Below are 14,178 nucleotides of genomic sequence, written 5' to 3'. Positions count from 1 at the left end.
TTCTGCTGGCTCAGCTGATTTTCACCTATTATTTCATCTGGGTGAAGAAGTAAGATATAGGGGGTGAAGGAGAAGTTTTGTGTCTATCAGGAGTGAGAAGGACTGCCAAAAAACCTGAAAATTCTGCCTGATTTTCCGAAAAAATAATAATAAAAAAAGGTACCACTAACCTCATAAATCCTGATTTAGGTCTGGCTTTTGACAAATCATTATGCAGAAAGGGAAATATCCTTTTAATTTTTAATAGCTTTGCAGTGAAGTTTTATTAGGCAATAATCTGGTTCCTGAGTGGATAGAAGATAAGATCGAGGGCCAAGTAATTTTTTCCCCTCCCGTGCAGTTTGGAAAAGGGGAAAGCGGTCATGGTGAGACGTCTGCCTTATAAAACTCAGAGCAGCATCCTTCTCTGTGCCACAAGCATACAAAATGCCTCCAAATGGATATTTACAACATAAATATGTACAGGATGTGGGTAGCGAGAGAAGTGTGGGAATAGACGCGAAGGTGCATGGGAGTGGGGATGCGAAGGGGGAGGTGTGAAGAGAGCCAGGAGAGTGTGATGCACATTTTGCAGATAACTTCTCTTCATGTGCCTCCTTCCAGAGCCTGGGTGTGGACTTCCTTCTCCTACCAGCGTATCCTGAGGTTTTATATTCAGCGCAACGAGATTCTCATACCTGCCTCTGTTTGCTATTGCCATTATTTCCAAAGCAGTTCTGTTGGCAGGGGACAGCAGCTAATAATACATCTGGATTGGTCAGGTGGCTTCATTTGGAGTTTGCATGGTTGTGGTTGGCGTTTCTTACAGCCTTTCTCAGGCACAGCATGCAGTAGACATTTCACTGGCACTTAATAAAGCAGTATAGGGTGCTCCTCGATAATATAATCCTTGTGCCAGCCTGGTTGCTAAAGCCGTGAGTCCCTCAGGCAGTAGTAGACAACTACTGTTGGCGTTGCTGCTTGTTTTACTGTTGTCTCAGATGACTAGGCAGCATTTCTGTGATTTTAAAGCAGCATGTTATTGCCAGTATCTGGGATGAAATTACCACTTACAGATGTAGAGGTGAACATCCAGCTCCCTTTGGCTGTTTAGAAGCACTGAGCATCGCTGGCTTGGGGGAGGCTGGCAGCATGGAGCACCTTTGGTGCGCGCATCGTTGCAGCTTGCATGGAGTACCAGCAATGAGCATCTGGTCCCCTCTTATCTTCTTTTCTCGTATTTTTTTGGGGGGAACATCTGCTCGCCTGATTATTTTCTGTATTATTTCTTCTTTTTTTCTTTTTTTTTTTTCTGTGGCTCTTTCAATTTGCAGGGAATGTGTATTTAATGTAAGTAAGATGTTAGCTTCTGTCTAGTTTTTCAGCAAACATTCCAGTAATTACTGGAGTACCTTTGAATGCTACAGCTGCTATTTCTAAGTTAAGGAATCACATTTTCCAAGCATTTATAACTGAATTCACATGGGTAAAACTTGGCATTCAGATTGCCGGCCCACATATCTTAAATTTTGTCTTGATCCTTTATGTTCACGTATCAGTATTGTGTAAGATTAAAGTGGTAGAAATGGCTTCTTGCTGCTCTGGGTGGGCTTGTAAAAATGACATCTGATGAAACTGTTTTAATTTAAAAAAAATAAATATTGGTTTGAGCTTTGAAATTTTTGTTTGTAGCTACTACTCTGGGATGATGTCTTTTTATTTATCTTCCTCCTTCTTTCTATTCTCCTTTACCCTTTATTGCTGTGAATAAGTCACTATTATTTTAATGTTACTTGTTGCTACCTCTCTAAGGAGCTTCTCAGAATGTGGTCTGACTCTTTCTCTGCTGATGTCAGGAAATCCCTTCATGCCAAAGGATGTTGGCCAAGGCCAGGCTTCCCCCCTTACCCGCAGCGATATTAACTTGGCTTTTCCAAGTGCTCCTGGAGAGCAACACACCCAGTTCCTGTCGACTGTAGGGGAAAAAAAAACCCCACATGGCTGAAAATTTGCCTTGTTTTTCCTTTGCAAACAGTAGCCTGTCCACAGGGTTGCAATGACCTGCGGATTGGCTGCACTGGAGGCAGTGTTTTGCTCTGAGCTATTTGAAAGCATGGTGGTTTTGAGGGTGTCCCAGTGCTGCCATCACGGCTCCAGCCCTGTCGTTGCTCTGCAGCTCCAAGCAACTGTTTCTCTCTCTCCCTTTTTAATTCTCTGGCTGTGAAGTCTGGTCCAGAGGAAATACGATTTTTGCATTGCTGCATCCAAAGAAATACATTCTATTTTTGAAACTGTTTTGTAACACACATTGAAAAGTAATGAGCCAAAAAAAAAAAAAAAAGGAAGAGAGATGAAATTTGACCTCCAAATATATTTAGTTGGTGGGGCGATCCTCACAGAGGTTTTCTTTCAAGGAAAAAAGGTACAGTGTGTGGTTTGTTTCTGTGGGCAGGTATGCTAACTGTTGGGTAGGTAAGCTGAACAACAGAAGCTAAAGTGGTGGATGTGGAAGAGCTGAATACTGAAGTAAATGATATTATTTAGTAGCATGAGTTTTGTGAAAAGCCTTGGTCTTCCAATAAAAGCTTAAGAATACAGCCATTCTTACTTAACTACCAGTATTAATTTCTGTCACTGTTACAGACAACAGTTTTACTCACATTTTAACATTTGAGTTGCTTAACTCTTCTTTGTGGTAAATGTCCCTCCCTTTAGCAGCGCACATAAAATGATGTTTCACAAGTAATGATGGTCCAGGAGAGAAACATACCAGAGTTGGAAGGGAGTTGCTGGCTTTCATCTTGAGCTCGGGTTTTTATTTGCACAGGGTGTGTAGTTAGCTGGTATTTCTGAGCTCTGCAATACCACAAGGGCTTTGCCTGTCCCTGTGCTTTGCCCAGCATTTCTCCAGGTCGTGGAGAAGCAGATGTGAGCATGGGGACAGATTTCTTGGCCTAGGTCACACAGGGTGGGATTGGATAACTGGAGAGCTGCCAGCGTCTAACCCTACAGACCATAACCCCAAGTCCTCCTCCAACTGGTAACGGTGTATGGGTGGGCTCTGTGGGCAGCATGGCTGCATGGTCCCATGGCCAGGACCTGCAGGTGAAGCATCCAGTCAGGGCTGTGAATTTAGGTTCTGCATTTTAAAATGAATGTGAGGAATCCATCCCTCTGGAATGCCATAAATTCACACAGTGCCATAGATCCACGTCTCCATCGGTGCGCTCCCAGCTGCTCTCTGCCTTTGTGTGAGCAGAGCGAGCTGTGCGGAGGGGGAAAACCTTTTGGGATTTGTGGTGCGTGGGCTTGTGATGGAGGACGCCTCGTCGGCAGTGCGTGGAGCGCCCAGGAGTTACGGCAGGTCGGCCGGCTGCTTGTGGTTTGTTGTGTCTGGTTCGGTTCCTACTTTTTAAGTTGCAGTTGCATTTGGTCATTTGAAGCTTATTTTCATAGTCTGGCCAAGCCAGCAGGATCCCCGTGCGCAGCAGGGGAACATAAAACATCAGCCTTTAAGCTGGAGTGCTCAGTAGATAAGAATTTTAAGACTCTTGCATCATGTGCTGTGTCTTATGGGCTTATTTAGTATACTCAATTTGATTTAATTTAGATATTGAATAAGGAGAAGCTCTTTAGTAGCCAGGAAAAGTATCGCCTCTTCTTTCCCCATTTCCTTACAGACAAGATGGCTGGGAGGGCTGATTTTGGCTGGGATTACGTTGATTTCATTGTTGGAAGTAGCAGGGTGTTTTCAAACTGTGTAAAAATGATGTTGCACTTTATCTGTGCTGTTAAGCTTTCAGAAAGCAAAGAATTCTTCGGGCTTTTGTCTTACTTCTGCTTTTCTGTAACAAAACGTCAAGAAAATAACTCCTATCCCTTTGCAACTTAGGAGTTACAAAATGAGCACGGTTCTCGGTCAGGTGGCTCTGCCAGCACTCTCTCCTTTCTATTCACCATTGCATGAACACAAATAAAAATTGTAACTGCCTTGCCACACATGTCAGCATGCGTGCTGATAGCAGACGTTTGCCTTGCTGAAAGGTTTGGTTTGGCTCCTGTTTGCTTTGGCAGGACTGAGCCCTGCCTGCGAGCAGCGGGGCTGCTGGGCGGTGTTCCTGGGAGATAAGAAGTGTGGGGATATGGCATGGCGCTGGTGGCCCTGCTGGAAGGGGCAGAGGCAGACAGCCTGCCACAAACGATTTTACCGTAGCAATGGGGGTGAGATGATGGGATGAGCAAGATCTCCACGTTACAAAGGCAGCGTGTCTGGGAGTTCAGCGGAGTCATGAGGCTTGTTTGCAGATCCCTCAGCTGGAGGCTGGATGGAGTTCAGTTCTGTGCACTACTCACTGAGCACCTCCCAAGCGACACTGCAAAAAAAACCACACGTTTGGATGATGATAAATTTGCATGCCCGGATAACCTTTCGTTTGAGAATATTAATTATTGCATGAGTTTGTGCTGCCCTGGAGTAATCGCAGCTGAGTGTTCTCTCAGCCTGGAGAATCTTCAGAGTTGGGTGAAAATCATCCCAGAAATCTGTTTAAAAGAGACAGGGGAAAAAAAAAACAACAAAAAAAAACAGAAAGAAAAGCAGGCCTCCCAAAGGCTGTGGTGGAACCCAGCATTAGCAAATGCTTCTAGGAAGTTTGACCGAGAGCCATATGGCAATGTGGGGAGTATTATCCATTGCTCCAAAAGTTGGTCTCTGAATCAGCCTATTGACTTCAGCAGCACTTAATCATGTGCTTCAGTTCTTCTTTGAAAAGGGTTGCATTCCTGAATCATGTCCTCTGATTTTAACCACTAGACGGTACTTTGTTTTGTGGTAGCAGACAAGTCCAGTCATATTTCTGTGACTAAGTTTGCGAGTTCTGACTGCGCTCCCAGTGAAGTACACTGATGAATATTCTTCCTCTTATCAAATTCGAAACATTTGCCACTGTTCCTGAATTTTAGGCTCAAACCATCCGGCGTCTTCCTGCAGTGCAGCTGGTGGGGCAGCACAGGACAGTGTGATTTCATATGCTTGCCTGTAGAGCGGCGCGATGTAAATAAACATGGGTGAAACCAGTGATCTCCAAATATTGCCCTGAATTGTGCTTTCAAAAGCCCTGAGTGTTGATGGTGGTGATTGAATCCATACATTAAGGCAAGAACCAGTTGTGCTGGTCCGAGTTGGGTTGTGTTTGGATGCTGGAGTACGTCCTGGATGCTCACACACTGCTGAGCTGCGTCAGGGATGAGCTGGACTGGTTTGGGGCTGCTCTGCTGTGCTGCAGGAAAGGAAAAGAAGGAGATGAGGTGAGATTCAGCCTGTGGGAACTTGTGATTTGCTGCAACTGCTCAGGATTTAAATGAGTGAGGTATCAACCCCTCGCTGGCCTGAAGCTTCAGGTGCATGCTCAGCCCTGCAGGGAGGAGGAGGATGCTTGCTGGGGTGTGCCAGCCTCCAGGTGAGCTCTGCTCACGGCTGCCCCATGGTCAATAGTGCTGGGACTTGCATTCCTCCCTCTGCAGCTTGTTCCCAGCAGCTTGCTCCAGCCTGTGCCTTGTGATAGAAGCCAGCGCAGCCCTTGTGCTGCTACCTGCTCTGGCATGGGGTGAGGGGGGAAGCAGTGGGAGAGTGCGAGTGCCTCACTCCAGGGTGTTTGAATTGTTACGTTTCAGCAGAATTTTTGGTCTCACCTTTCTGTGTTTTTACAGCTAAAGCTCTTTTTACTTCCCAACTTTCAACATCTGGAATTCAGTTTGAGTTTATTAAAAAAATTTCAAAATCTGCAGTCTGTATGAAACACTGATGTCTTTGCATTTTGCCCGCAGTTTTTTTGCTTTAATTTTGTATCCTTCATAAATGCCAGAAATCCTAAGTAGTTGCACATTCAGTAGCTGCTGCTTTCTTCTTTGTCTTAATCTTAAGCAGTTTTTTTTTGATTATTTTTCCACTTAGACACTTTTCTAATTGGGGATAATACCAAAATGATTAATCAAATTAAGTGTGAGAGCGAAGTGGCTGATGCACAAAGCCGCGTGTAGCTGCTGTCTCTGTGCAGTGAGGTTGCCTTGCTGGAGCTGCTGTTGCCTAATGGGCCTCTTAGGCTTTTTTTTTTTTTTTAATAAGGTACTGTGTAGATCCCATTGACTTCAGTTGTTGATTGGGATGCCTGACAGCCGGGAAATTAAGCCTCTTCTTTGTGCCTGAGTTGAAGGCCAGATTTTCAAGGATTTTCAATGCTTAGCACCAATAATTGGTGTTAGGTATTTTTTGGAAAAAGTTCAATTCTCATTTGGACACCTAAATAAGGGTGAGAGATTATGATACTTGTAGCGACTGGTGCTACTGGGGTATGATGAAGGCTTTTTGGAAGATCCTGGCGCCAAATGAGCTCGTTATTTTACTGTCAAAATAAGAGCTTTGTTCTTTTGCGTTCCTACTTTGTTTGCAGGCGCTGAGCGTTTCTGCAAATTCTGATTGCGGAGGAGAAACTTTCTTGCTTCTGCCTCATTTTTTTTTGTGCTTGCCTTAGCGTGTGTGGAGAGAAGGGGGGAGCAGAATGAGTTGAGTAAATTAGACAACTGTTGGAAAAAAGGGGACATGCAAAATCAAGTGTTCTACTTGCGTAATCTGTTTAACACCAGCGAGCCACAGAGCCTTGTGGGACACGGGAATAAAAGGAACATCTGTGCAGGCCACATGGCATGCTCCGGAGGAGCCCTCCATCCCAAGCAGCTCTGCTCTATTTGCAAATAAAAGCTCCTGCCGACATCAAAAAGTTGAGGTGGATCCCAGCTGAAAGGGAGAACGAATGTTACCTTTCCTTGCAGCAAGTTCCTCCTGGATGCAGCCTTTGTGGTCCTATTAAGGGTGCTTTTGGCATGTGTTTCTGATGGCAATTAATGTTGGTTTGGTGTTGTTTTTTTTGTTTTGTTTTTTAAAGTTATGCTGGAAATACATCCGTGTTGAAAAATTTTAGGGAATTGCAGAGCTTCTCAAACTAAAATCAAATACACATGAGATTGAAATAAGAATAGGGATGATAAATATATATATATATATATATATATACACGCACATATATATAGTTTGTTTGTTTTGGTTGAGCTGTTTGTTTTTATTGCTGTTTGTGATTGCTTGTTTGCTGTTTTAAATATTTCTTTGTTTCTCATCCCCTGATGCCCACGCCCTGAGATGCAGAGCTCTGCAGGCTGCTCTCGCTGCTCTCCTTTTGCTGTGGTGACGGTGTTTGGTAAACAGCCCCATCCCGAGGTGGGGCCCTGGGGAGCTGGGGCTGCTCCAGCCCCTCTCCCTGGGTGCTTGCAGGACTCTGAGGACGAGTAAGCAAGCATTTTGTCTGCACTTGTGTTTTGCCTCCACTTGCAACCAGTTACAGTGCAGCACTCTTCGCAAGGATGCACTGAGTTCATGGCTTTGCATTCTCTAGACAGGCTGTATTGTAGTCTGTATCAAGAAGGCATGTATTTTTTAATATGTAAATAGGAAAGGATGGTGGTTTCATCTCTATTCCAATGTACCAGGGTGGCAATAACGCTTGTTTAAATCCCTGTGGAACAGATTGTATATGGCAAAATTAATGTCTCAACTCTCCAAGTATTTTCTCTAAAATATTTGATTTTTTGCATTTATTGTGTTGCTTGTTTCAGATAGAGAATGGTATCAGCCGTGCATTCAAAGCTTAATTGGTGGAACACAGATTTATTCTAATTCAAAACAGTCACTTAAAAACAGTTTTGTGTATATGTATACATGGGCACAACTTTTCGTACAGTTGTCTATTTTGGAGCGGTCTCTTAGGCGCTGATGTACGAGTTGAACCTGTTTTCTTTTGTGCAACATGGCTTTAAGAAATCGTTAGTGAAAACAGTATTTATAGTTTCATTGCAGTCAATAAACATCCTAATGTAAGTGGTGCATTGAAGTTCTACCTTTGATGGGGCTTTGAAATGTATCCTGCAGAGCGGAGCCCCAAGGTGTGTGTATCTGTGAGTCTGTTCCATCAGCACACCTCTTCTCAGTCTCCCAGCCACGTGTTTGTGTTCCCACCGCCTTGGTTGTGTTGTGTTCCCACCAGCTTGGTCCTGCTGGGAGAGGACCAGCCTCATGCTGGTGGGATGCAGTCGTAGAAGTCCTCCAGGCCATCAGACCCGTGCGCCTTTGCCATGGAGATTTAAGTAGTGGAATATTAAAACTTGTCTTTCAAATCTGTTCAATATTGAGAAGATTAATTTTTGTTGGGGGCAGACTAATAGGTTTCCTATTCTGATTAATACAGTGATAATAAAAACGATGTGATTGCTGGAATTAATGAAACGCAGGTTCATGTTTCAAGGTTTGATTGACTTTGTACTCCAGCTACCCTGAAGCTGCTGAGTCTCATCAGTCCTTACTTAGCTGTAGCCCTCAGAGAAAGTATACGGGAGTGAGGCAGTGCAGGGGAAAATCTGTATTTGAGGACTCGCCAGAGAATCTTCTGTGGGAGAAGTTGGTCCAAGAGCGGTTTGGCTTTGCTCATCTCTGCAGGTTGATTACAGCTGGTGTCTTTAACCCAGCAGGCTATTTTTGTGAAACGTGCAGGAGAGGAGCATCCAATTCAAATGTGTGGGCACATCATTAAAAGCCTCAATTTGTCAATGCCAGATCGAACTCGACTGCGTGGGCAGATCATTAAAGGCTTCAGTTTATCAGAACCGATCTCCCCGGCGCTCTTCTCCCCGCAGGCAGCACGTGCCACGTCCCCAGCTCTCCGGGCTGTGCTCTGTGGAGGAGCCTTAGCAGCCTCCGTGCCCACTGGCCTCGCTGGGCTCCTTCCCTTGTACACCTCCAGACGTATGATGGTACAGGCTACTCAGCAGCTGTGATGGGCACAGGCTGCGTGTGTAGGTGCGGCTGTGCTCTGCCCTGTGCCCGTCTGCAGTAACAAACCCAGCCTCGGATGTGTGTTCTGGCACTGCTTGGTTGCTCCTCTAAGGTGTTAGCTCCTCATGAATAAAGTAAAGCTGATGCAGGATGCAGGTCACTGGTTTGCAGGTATTTCAGAGCCTCTGAGGAAGAAGTTGCGTTTAGCAGATCTGGTGTTTGAAAGGCCCTTTTGGATCTATTTTTGTTGTGCAGCACAGTTTTATAATAGGGTTGCGTAGTCCCTATATTTAGGTTTCTGAACTGTTGTGATCATCTTTGAGCCGTTGTATTGCATTCAGCTAAGAATGGGAAAAGCCCCGAGGCCAGAGAAGTATATTTAAAAAAACGGAAAAAAAAAAAAAAAAAAAAGAAAGCCACCAAAAAACCTCCACCTTTTTCCCTTCTGAAATTTGGTGCAGTTGTTGCTAAGACAGTAACTTACAGATGTTCCTGAGGAAGGCTGCCGTGGTGGTTGTCTGCCACAGGTTGGGTCCTTGGCACTGCCTAAGCGCTGGTACACGTGGAGAGCTGAGAGCGGCCACTGCTGGGGGTGGTCTGGAGGGAGAGCACCTGGGAATGGAAGGCAAAGGCAGCCCTTGGGATTTCTGCCTTCATATTTTTTCCTATCCCAGTCCCTCGGGACCCTTCTTCTGTAGCAAAGCTTTTTTTCTCCTCTGGAGGTTATAGCACAGAGGCTGTCCCACGTGCCCGTGCATCCATCAGGGCAGCAGGCACTGGAGCTGCTGCTTAAATCCCACCTGATTCTGTGGGTGCAGTGCTCGTGTGCCTCAGGTCCTCTGCTCCTGTTTCTCAGTATCAGCTCATACTCAGCGTGGATGTTTTGTCGATGGAGAAAATATACCTCTCTTTTAAAATACCCTTATTAGTAAAATGGGTATTTAATTTGTACCACAAGCAGCTTCCTCTGAGCTAGGCTTAAACTCAATCTGTGTTACTAATAGCTGGGGAAAAAACATACTAATTGGTATTTCTTAACTGATGTTTGCAAATTTTGCCTTTTCACCCTGAACATCAAATAGTTTTTGTATGTGTTTATCCTTATCTCAGAGGGAAGATTATTGCTAACAAGAGATTCTACATTTTGTTAAGGTTTTATCGGGATGCAGTGATTGCATGCTGAGAGTAAATATTTCAGAAATTCAGACTGTTGTACTTCGATAATGCAAAGTAGGTTAAAGTATCTGAATTTTGTGAAACAGTGCAGTATTTTTGAGCAGAATATGGGTTTGGCAGCTGACACGTTTTGGTGTTCAGAATGAACAAAAACTCGCCTGTTGGAGGAGCAAATTCCAAAACCTGAAATAAGATCATATTTAAAAACCTTTCTTAATGCTGCAAGTTTCAGTTTCATTTAAAGCAAAATAGATTCTGCTGTGTGATAGAGCGATGTTTGGTATATAGAAATGTTCCTGTAATGCTCCCCACACCTCCAGCACTTGTAACTGCCTTTTATTTTCAAAGGAAAACGGTGGGCTTTGATACGATTCTAACTAAGTGAAGTTTTAAAACGTGTTTTTGTCTTTCAGTCTCCTGAGAACATTTTTTTCTGAGTGATTCCAGCTTCCAGACATTTGCCATGATAAGGGTTTCGATCCTTTCCCATATTTGCCCTGAGTCATGAGTGGATATGTGTGATGCCTGCAAGTAAAACTGGTGAGTCACCAATCCCAAGTTTGCAGTAACTCTTAACTCTCACTCTTTCTTACAGTCTCTTTCTCTCTCACCCCTCTTTTCTTTTTGATATGGTGGGGATTTGGGGTTCCTTTTTTGTATTGTCTGTCTTCATAAACAAGTCACCGCTATTTTGTACCTCCCGAATAAACACGTTAACTGTATTGAAATATCCATGATACCAAATACTATCAAAGCAGAACGTAGGCTGCCTGGCTTGCTTTCTTTCCACCATCCTCTCAAGGCCACGGTGAAGTTGTGAGCTCTGAGGGTTCAGTAGTGTAACTGGAGTTCAGCGATGCAAAACTGCTGCCCAGAGCTGGAGCCATACAGACAGACAGGGTCTAAACATGCTTGTATGTGCAATTCATGTAATGATTAAATATGAATATGGAGAGGCCTCCACTCCATCATGTGTCAGAGTCTTTGCTCTCAGAGGAGCCATTGCCAACGAATAATTAGCTCCACTGTTTGCTGCACTTACATCCCAGTGACAAAATGGTGTCACTGGTACACAGCAGAGCCAGCCCTGCTCAGCATGGCATGTGCTGCAAAGCTTGGCTGCCTTCGTCATAGGGGGACAAAGGGAGAAATCCTCCAACAGCCAACTTGGACAAGACAAAGAGAGTGGGGAAAGAGAATTCTGATCATACAAGAGAACCGCAAGATCTGTGTGAGAATTTGTTACAAACTAGGAGATCTAGGTAATTAAATCCATAGGAAACGAGAGCATAAATTGGTTTTTGTTTTTTATTTTTTTTTTCAAATAAATTTGTGTTTCTGTTATAATTTTAATATCCCTCTGTGTGTTAAAAAGTGCATTACATTTCAGAGATTACAGAAACAGAGAAATTCACACGTCAGTGAATTGTGATTTTTTTTTTTTTAAGTTTCCATTTTTTCTTTCTTTTTTTTTTTCTTTTTTTTCCAGAGGTAGCATAATTACCATGTCATTTAGCAAAGATTATAATAGCTGTTCAGTTTTTACCGACTGGTGTAGTAAACAGTTGAATAAACCCATATGGCAGCTCAAAGTTTGCATGCAAGAGAAAGATTCTTACCAATTCCTTCATGTCTGAATTACCAATCTTGCTGATGCAACCAAGGTCCCCAAGCAGGGAGCAATTCCAGCTTATCCAGTGATGCAAGAATTTCTCACTGCTCTGTAGCATGTGAATCAATTGATTTTAATTGCGGTGGTTAGCTAATTAATTATTTTTTTGTTCCTATGAAGTATGCATAGGAAACTTAGGGTTATATACAAGGCACATGCCACTATTTAAGGCAGCCTGTGCATATACTTGATACATTTCCAATCATGGTGAATAATGTCTGGAGTCCAAATCTCACTGTTCAAGTCACTATTAGAGGCCGAAAACATGGTATTGTGGTTGCCCCATGGCACTGCTTGTAATAGAACTTTGTGTCTGGTCTCGGTGGCAGCAAACAGATGGACCAGGGTATTTTAAGGCATCCCCTAAACCCCACAGGTTGAATTATGGAGATATGGAGCTGTGGCCGACCGGCATCCTGTGTAAAGGCAAGGCATTCGAGCCGTGTGCCCTCTGGATAGCTTTTGTATTAAAAAATAAAAGCGAAAAGAAGGATTGTTAACTCCCTCCAAACGCTGACTTGAACAAAGGAAAAGATTCATGCTGTTCACCATAAAATTCACTTACTTCCTGTTATCTTAAAATTTTCATGTCACATAATAGCTTTAAAATATCTTCTGAATGCGCTAGACTCTCTAGGTGCTTAGAAAATATTGCCAAATAATAATATGAAATGAACAAGCGTTGAACAGTCCCACTGGAAAGGAGCAGTTGGCCAACACTGGTGGTTATGTTCATTTTAACCCTGATATATGGCCAGCCCTCTGCCATAATTCTATCAGGAGATGGAAGTTGCCTAGCAATGGACTGAGTGTAGAAGGTACGTGTTGAGCTAATTCAGTTTTTGTTCTCATTTCCTTGAGAGTTCAGCTTAAAGGAGTGATCCTTTCTCCATCTGCAGCAAGAGCCACTTCTTGGTATTCTCTCTCGTTCCCCACTCGAGTGTCCCTGATGATGTCAGGAATTCATTCATGGCCTTGCTCGTTTTAGAAGTTTCCAGCTTATTGAGTAACCAAATGTGGTTTCTTCTGATTGTGTTGGCTGAATATGTGGAGACTTTCAAAGAGACGAGAGCTGTATTTGAAGCGGAGCATCTAGTTGTATACCATTTTATGGCAGACAAAGGTCATCTAGGGTAAGCAGCCAGAACAGTGAATTGCCTCATTGCAACACCTAGGAAAATGAAACAGAAAGATACGGTAAAAGGTTTTAACAAATGGCTCATCATTATAAATTTTTAAAGTCAAGGAATTGGTGCTGTGTACGTTTCTAAATTGGAGATAACCATGCTTGTACAATAAATTGACTTAAGAACGGAACAAATCAAGGTGATGGGGTGGTACTAAAAACCCCATCGTGCAGCACTGCGTGCACCACATCCCGCGGGTCTGCATGCTGGGAGCGCTCCCCAGCCTTCCTGCTGAGCCCTGCTCTGCTGTGTGAGGAGGTGGGCAGGAAGCAGAGGGGTCAGCTGGGGAACAGCGGTGCCTCTGCGCTTCTGTCCTCCAAGTGCCTCTGCTGAGACGCCTGTGGCTCCAGAAGGACTTTGCTTTTCTGAAACTTTTCTGTCTGGAACTTTATGCTGGGCAGAGGAGGAGGGGAGAAGCAATTTTAACAATTTAATAAACTACATAATATGTTTTATAAGCTGGTGTGAATGCTCCTAAGTATTTTGGTCTTTTTTTCATAACACAATGAACCTAATATTGGTAAAAATACAGATCTTAGCTGCCACCATAAAGAGAGGCTAGATTTAATAAACAGTTATGAATGTTGGCAGCTGCCTATCAGATTGTATAACATCGGCTATAGCACATGAAGACAGTGTCAACTTACATTTTATCTCAGAAGTATTTTCAAAGCGTTTATTTTGCTTTCTCTTGAGTCCTTAACCTAATTCAAGTTATATAATTGGCTGAATATTTTTCCACATAGCTAATTGGCTGGGTGCCAGCGTGGAAACCATTGTCTGACTTGATGATGATCAGAAATTAACATGACATTTGCGTGGTGGTAATGGAATACATTAGTAATGTAATTCATGACTGTAAGAAAGAGACCATCATCTCCCACCTCTGATCAGCAGGAGGGGCTGGGGGGATGATGAAATGCTCCCAGCAGGCACCTCACAGCAGTGGCTGGCCAATCTCTATGTCAAATTTAGTTTTAAATTCTTCAGACAAAGCTGTAATGCTTACCAATTAATTACTACAAATGTCAATTAAAAATCTACCAAATAATACAGTAAGATTAAATTTCAATTAAAAAAATTACATTTAACAAGGAAGATACAACATTATTTTAATGAATTCTGCTGAAGGTGACAGTTTATCTGGATATATTTATACCGTGTAGGTGGATCTAAATTCATTGGATGATGTTAACCATGTTACCCCGTATACTTATTAGTTTTGAAAATTATTTCTACTTGGGCTATGTCCTGGAGGAGAGAGGGTATCAAGGAGCATTTCTTAC

General features: G+C 43.3%; 1 protein-coding gene across 6 annotated transcripts in view; it reads left to right on the top strand.

The window, feature by feature from the left end:
• The window catches only part of FOXP1 (forkhead box P1), a 341,328-nt gene that overhangs the window by 27,650 nt on the left and 299,500 nt on the right, over positions 1-14,178 (top strand). For all 6 annotated transcript variants that reach the window (XR_014886272.1, XM_085235545.1, XM_085235546.1 and 3 more), the window contains exon 2: positions 10,447-10,573. The gene's annotated coding sequence lies outside the window, so the exon portion shown is untranslated. The remainder of the gene's footprint in view (positions 1-10,446; positions 10,574-14,178) is intronic.

The sequence above is a fragment of the Meleagris gallopavo genome, chromosome 14 (assembly GCF_905368555.1).
Source record: "Meleagris gallopavo chromosome 14, MGAL_WU_HG_1.1, whole genome shotgun sequence".
NCBI lineage: Eukaryota > Metazoa > Chordata > Aves > Galliformes > Phasianidae > Meleagris > Meleagris gallopavo.
This window is presented reverse-complemented; position numbering and strand designations above follow the sequence as displayed.